The 5,509-nt window shown below is 38.1% G+C and overlaps 1 long non-coding RNA gene across 1 annotated transcript; it reads right to left on the reverse strand.

Moving 5' to 3' along the window:
* Nucleotides 1-831: 831 nt before the first annotated feature.
* Nucleotides 832-5,013, reverse strand: LOC111923551 (uncharacterized). The gene is made up of 3 exons (XR_015275906.1): nt 4,928-5,013; nt 1,994-2,035; nt 832-1,410 (listed from the first exon to the last, which is right to left on the reverse strand). It is a non-coding gene; the product is annotated as an uncharacterized LOC111923551 (long non-coding RNA).
* Between the last annotated feature and the right edge of the window lie 496 nt (nt 5,014-5,509).

The following is a 5,509-nucleotide window of genomic DNA, read 5'->3' on the forward strand; positions in this document are numbered from 1 at the left end:
CAAGAAGGCAGATGTTCTAGGGATGAACAATGCAGCATGAAAGTACTTGAGAAATTTCACTTGGGTCCTATTGAATTTCACATTCCCACTAACATAAGATTTTGTAAAGAACACTTGTTAAGTGATCCTCAAAATTATTAGGTGCAAGTTTCAGCATATTTCTCTATATTCATCCCTTGCTATGCACCATCGTTGTTTTCTGGCTCTAGGCTGAAGCAATAAAGAGCATGGCAACAGTGATTGCTTGTCACTGCTGTGTCTCTGTTTTGCTGATTGTTTGGATATTTTCTTCACTTTCTCCCCACTTTTCTGGTGAGCAAGATTAGTTGTTCCTCAGGCTTGTGATCATATACATTAATCCAACTGGCCTGGAATGAAATGACCATGAGACTGCAAAATCTGATATGTCCTTCTCAGTTCAGTGATGATTCAGTGATGATAAAATAGATGTTCAGGAGCTCTTCTTGCTATGATTATAACTCACTGTATAATTTTCAGTTAAAACTCAATTCAGATTTATGACAAATTAAGGTCACTTCAAAGAGGCTTTTGAACCCTTAATGGAGAAATATCACCAAGTGACTTACCATAAAGATTAAATAAGTTTTTTCTGTCTGACATGTTAAAGCCACAAAGGTGAAAAGTTTGATTTTGGTTATGAATTGCACTGCTCTGAATGCATTTCCTACAGCTTATGTTGAAACCTTTAATGAGTCCTTGCATTAGAAGTTACAGAATAAATATGATTAAAGTAATGGGTGTAGAGGCAGAAGATTCCTTTTCAGTGTGTTCAGTCTATATTTCCATTCTAAATAACAGACTGTAAGAATCTTTCTACATAAGGGTATCTCATTTATTCATCAAAAAATCAGAACAACTATGAGTTATTTAAGATTTCAAAGAAAAGTTCTAGTATGGCTGAAATCAATACAAAACTATATATGAATTAAATGGAAACAGCATACAGCTCTCAAAGCTAATTAGTACTGTACTTTTCAAATAACATCATCTATAACTGATAGACAAAGCACTACATTAAAACTTCAGCTTTTATTTGTCTGCCTCCTCCATATTTTCTCTTTAAATATCTTCCAAAACTGACCCAACCTTTAAGAAAATTGATTATACCTAGAAGAATATAACTTCTGAACTAAGGCTTTCTAAACTCTTGTGTAAGCAATTTCTCTCCTTTTCTCTCACCTCCTCACACAATGTCCTTTTCCTGAGATCTTGCTGTCCTCTAGTGGCAAAGGGCTATGACATGTAAAGTCGTCGAAGCATTTGAAAGCAGATGTCCTCTTCTTCATTATGATTTTCATCATCTCTGCTCCAGGTAACTTTCAAGAGTGGCAGCAAATGGATTCGTGAAAGAAGCTGATGATTTCAACTTGCCAGACCATAGCAAAGTTACTGAGTGAAACATAGCAAGTTCAGTAGGTATTTGAACTTAGAACTATGCCCCAAGGTTGCATTTGTTAAGCAGTCTACAATTAACCACAGGTATATTTAATTAATTATTTTTTATCTTGAAAAGAAAAAGCAGATGTATTAGAGACCCTCATAAGCATGCCTATTGAAATAAATTATCTTAAGACTTTAGATGGGATTTTCAGTACATTTCCTCAGACTTCAATTGTACAGTCCTACTTCTAAAAAAGTTTATGACAAAGTCTTGCTTATGAATGTTAACTTCTAACTAGTTGAGCTAATGATGAACTGTGGTCAATTTTGTAATTACCCTGTGTCTTATACTCACAACACCTCAAATGACTCAAATCCCAGTTATGCAATTTCATGCTGGGTCACAGAAAGACTGCAAGGTGTAAGCCATTCATAACGATGGATGTAGCCACAGCCATGCTGTGACACATGAAAAGGGGAGAAGACATCTACCTCTCCACCATCCAGCAACCATCACCTCAGCTTCACATGGCTCCAGAACCCTACATACCAGCCAGCGTGTCTGGTGAATCATGGAACTGCAGATGCTTACCATGAAGGTCTCCAAGGAGAACTGAGGCAGATGTCCAGATATCTTTCATGCAGATGAACAAAATGCAGATATCACAACAGGGAAAAAAAACAACAAAGCAATCATAAGATTTGGCAGTTTAAAGCTTTTATGGAACAGCTAGTGTACCAGATTCAAAACAGATTTTTCTCAATTGAAAATCATCAGGTCTCATTATATAAAACAAAGAAGATAAGTAGAAGGTAAGTAGATCAGCCATTTGGCTTATTCAAACTAGCACTCTGTGCTCAATGTACAGTACTGGGGAAAGAAAACAAGTAAATAAAGAACAGCCCAATAGCAAATCTCCTTTTAGACCTTATATCATAAAACCATAGACTCATGAAAATGTTTGGGTTGGAAGGACCTGAAAAATTATCTAGTTCCAACTCCCCTCCCATGGGCAGGGACACCTTCCATTAGATCTGGTTGCTCAAAGCTGCATCTAACTTGGCCTTGAACACTGCCAGGGATGGGCCATCCACAACCTCTCTGGGCAATCTGTTCCAGTGCCTCACCACCCTCACAGTAAAGAACTTCTTTGTAGTATGTAATCTAAATATACCCTCTTTCAGTTTAAAGTTATTACCCCTTGTGCTATCACTCCATGCCCTGGTAAAAAGTCTGTACAATCCAGCAAATCTAAAAGCAATCTTTTAAGAATTACATTCTATATATTTTATATCTATGTCCTCACTAGAATTACCTTATCATGTTCCATCAGACACAGACATTTTTTGAATAATGAATGAGATAATAAAGTCTTTTCAACTCCCTTCAGTGTAGGCAAAAACAATTTAATACCGATTTGTGAAGGATTTTTATTTATGCCTGTAATATACAGCCTTAAAAGTCACTCCAATTTCTGAGCTAACAGAAAGGATGTTGTGCAGAAGTTTGGTCACTTGTCTTTCATTTAAAGCACGTTCTGTTTTCAGGTCATTATCATCATTCATTCTAAACAAAAGAATGCAACTCTAAAGCAACTCTCATTTTTACTATTACTCAATCTGTGGCAATTTATCATCTTCAGCCTTCCTAAGCTTCCCCTTACTTGCCATATCTTGGCCTCGTACACTAAATTTTACTGGAATGCATGGGTATCAGATACTTTATTTTATAAAATGAACATCTGCTAACTTGGAGCTGAGCTTAATAATACATGTGAAAAACCAAACCTTCTTGCAAAGGTCTAATTCCTGCAGTTGTACTTTTCTCTATGGGACAGATCCTTAGATCCATAGAACTTGTTTGTCAACAGTCACCAACAACTCCTAAAATGAAATGAAGTCAGGGGTAAGAAAATTCAACAATAGATGTATTGTTGATGTAGTAATATATATAGTAATAAGAGCTGGCTGAGGTTAACCCTGCGCATTTCACTCCTGGGATGTTTTAATTAACTGTATAAATTATGTAAATAATAAAAATGGTAAATAAGAAGCTGCTCAACTATCCCAAATATCTTCACTGACCAGTGAAGAACTTTATAACACAATACACCCAACATCAATACCCTCAAAGGACTAAGGATTGGGCTGCTCCAATTGACACTTTAAAAAGTAGCATAATATGAAGAAAAATTTTTAAATAACTTGATAAGGTGTTTTCTCCAGCAAATGATTTTGTGGATCCATTCATTTCTGAAAGCTAAGACATCTCATCTTCAGATACTGTTTCAAATATTTGTGCAATGAACAGCTGGATTGCTTTCTGAATTGTCCTAATCAGTGATTTAAAACAAACTTTGTTAACTTACAAATTATATTTTGAGGTAAACTATTCTAATCTCTAAACATCAGGAAAATCAATCCATAAAGCAATAGGGAAGCAGTTTAAATTTCTGTTTAGAAAGGGTTGTGTTAATATGGTCTTTATTATCCATAAAAATTCCATAATGCACCCAGGGGCAGCATTAGAGAAACAGCATTTACAGTTCTTCCAATCTATTTGTTAATGTCAAGTGGATTATTAGAAGGAATGCAAGAGCTCTCACAATACTACACTTTTTATTCCAGGCTTAAAGCTTAGAGATTTTGATATTCAAAAACCCAGAATATGAAAATAATTCAGTTCAAACACCAGCATGAATGTATTTTTAATTGTTCCCGGAGCTCAGACAGCAGTGAAGTGGACAAACTGCCTGATACCAACACACAAATGAAATCAAGAGCTTTGCTTTGTTACAGAACTTGCTGAATCACCAAATACTGTGCAAGCTATGTTACTGCCAGTATTAGAGGAAACATAGCAGCACTCTTCCCTTAATTGTCACAAATTCTGTATCAGTCTTTTTCAGTGAAGCAGGGTTTAAGTAGAATACATCACCAATGTCATTTATCAATAAATTATATTCAGATAAGGAATTGTTTTTTCCTCATTAAAACAATGAGGTAAAATTAGGGTGGGGAAAGAAAGTACATATTCTCCAAACAAAGTTTTTACTCAGGGAAATATAGGAACATTTTTTATTCTATTTCTACTACTGTACAAAAAAAAAAGTAGTTTCCCCTTTCAGTAGATTTTGAAACTCAGGATTATCTCATTGGAAAGACATTTCTAAGGTTATTTTTTTTTCCTCATTGTTAAGAGGAAATGGTTGCCTTGGTCATGGCTAACAAACCTGGCACATACATGAGGCAAAATCTGTTTTGAAGTGATGACATTTTTGTCATTCATGACAAAGGTAGGACAGATTCTGAGGTTTGGGAACAAATGGATGTTCTCCTCTGCCATGGGGATGTTACACTGAATTCCCTATGACAGGTGAAGGAACCAAACAGGATTTTTTTGGGAGACAGAGAAGGAAATGTCATTAGGATAATTTAAGGAGCTGCTATCATTATTCTTGACAGGGAATCTTCAAACAGGGAATTCACAAGTTTCGTATGAGGCGCACAAGGCGCAAGCACTGACCTGGGGCACGACAGGGCACCATTGCCCAGCGCTCGCTTCTTGGCGGTGCCACTACCAGCTTTTATGTTCTTCTTCGTGGGCAGTGCCAGCTGGTCTCACAGGTCACAGATTCCTACCGGTGAGGGGTAATTTCCCCTCCAAGGTCTCCTCAACACCAAAGCTGGTGACATAACCTGCGTGTCCCTCTTTGGCCAGGGAGAACAGTGCGAGGTAATCGCGTAGACCTGCCCGGGATGTGGCGCAACCTGAGGGATCCGGGGCAGGTGACAGAGAGAACAGAAATGGACACTTGAGGAGAAATAGACGCGGTGAAGAGAAAATGGAAACTCTTTTTTTTCTTCTTCTTTTTGCTGGAGCATCCCCGAAGAAGCTGAGATGGTGGCAGCGGGAACGGGGAAGTTTGCTGTGACCTCACATTAACTCGTTTTTAGCAGCACAACCCAAAAAACGCCGTCACGTTTAGCTGAGGGCAGCAGATTCCCGCCGCCAGCCCCTCCGGCTCTCCCTCTCCGCTATTCCCCAGCCTCTGGCGGCGCTCCCCCTACCGGGCTGCTCCAGCAGCGTCCCGAGCAGGGAGCCGCC

This window comes from Cyanistes caeruleus, chromosome 1 (genome assembly GCF_971803275.1).
Source record: "Cyanistes caeruleus chromosome 1, bCyaCae1.hap1.1, whole genome shotgun sequence".
In the NCBI taxonomy this organism is placed as follows: Eukaryota; Metazoa; Chordata; class Aves; order Passeriformes; family Paridae; genus Cyanistes; species Cyanistes caeruleus.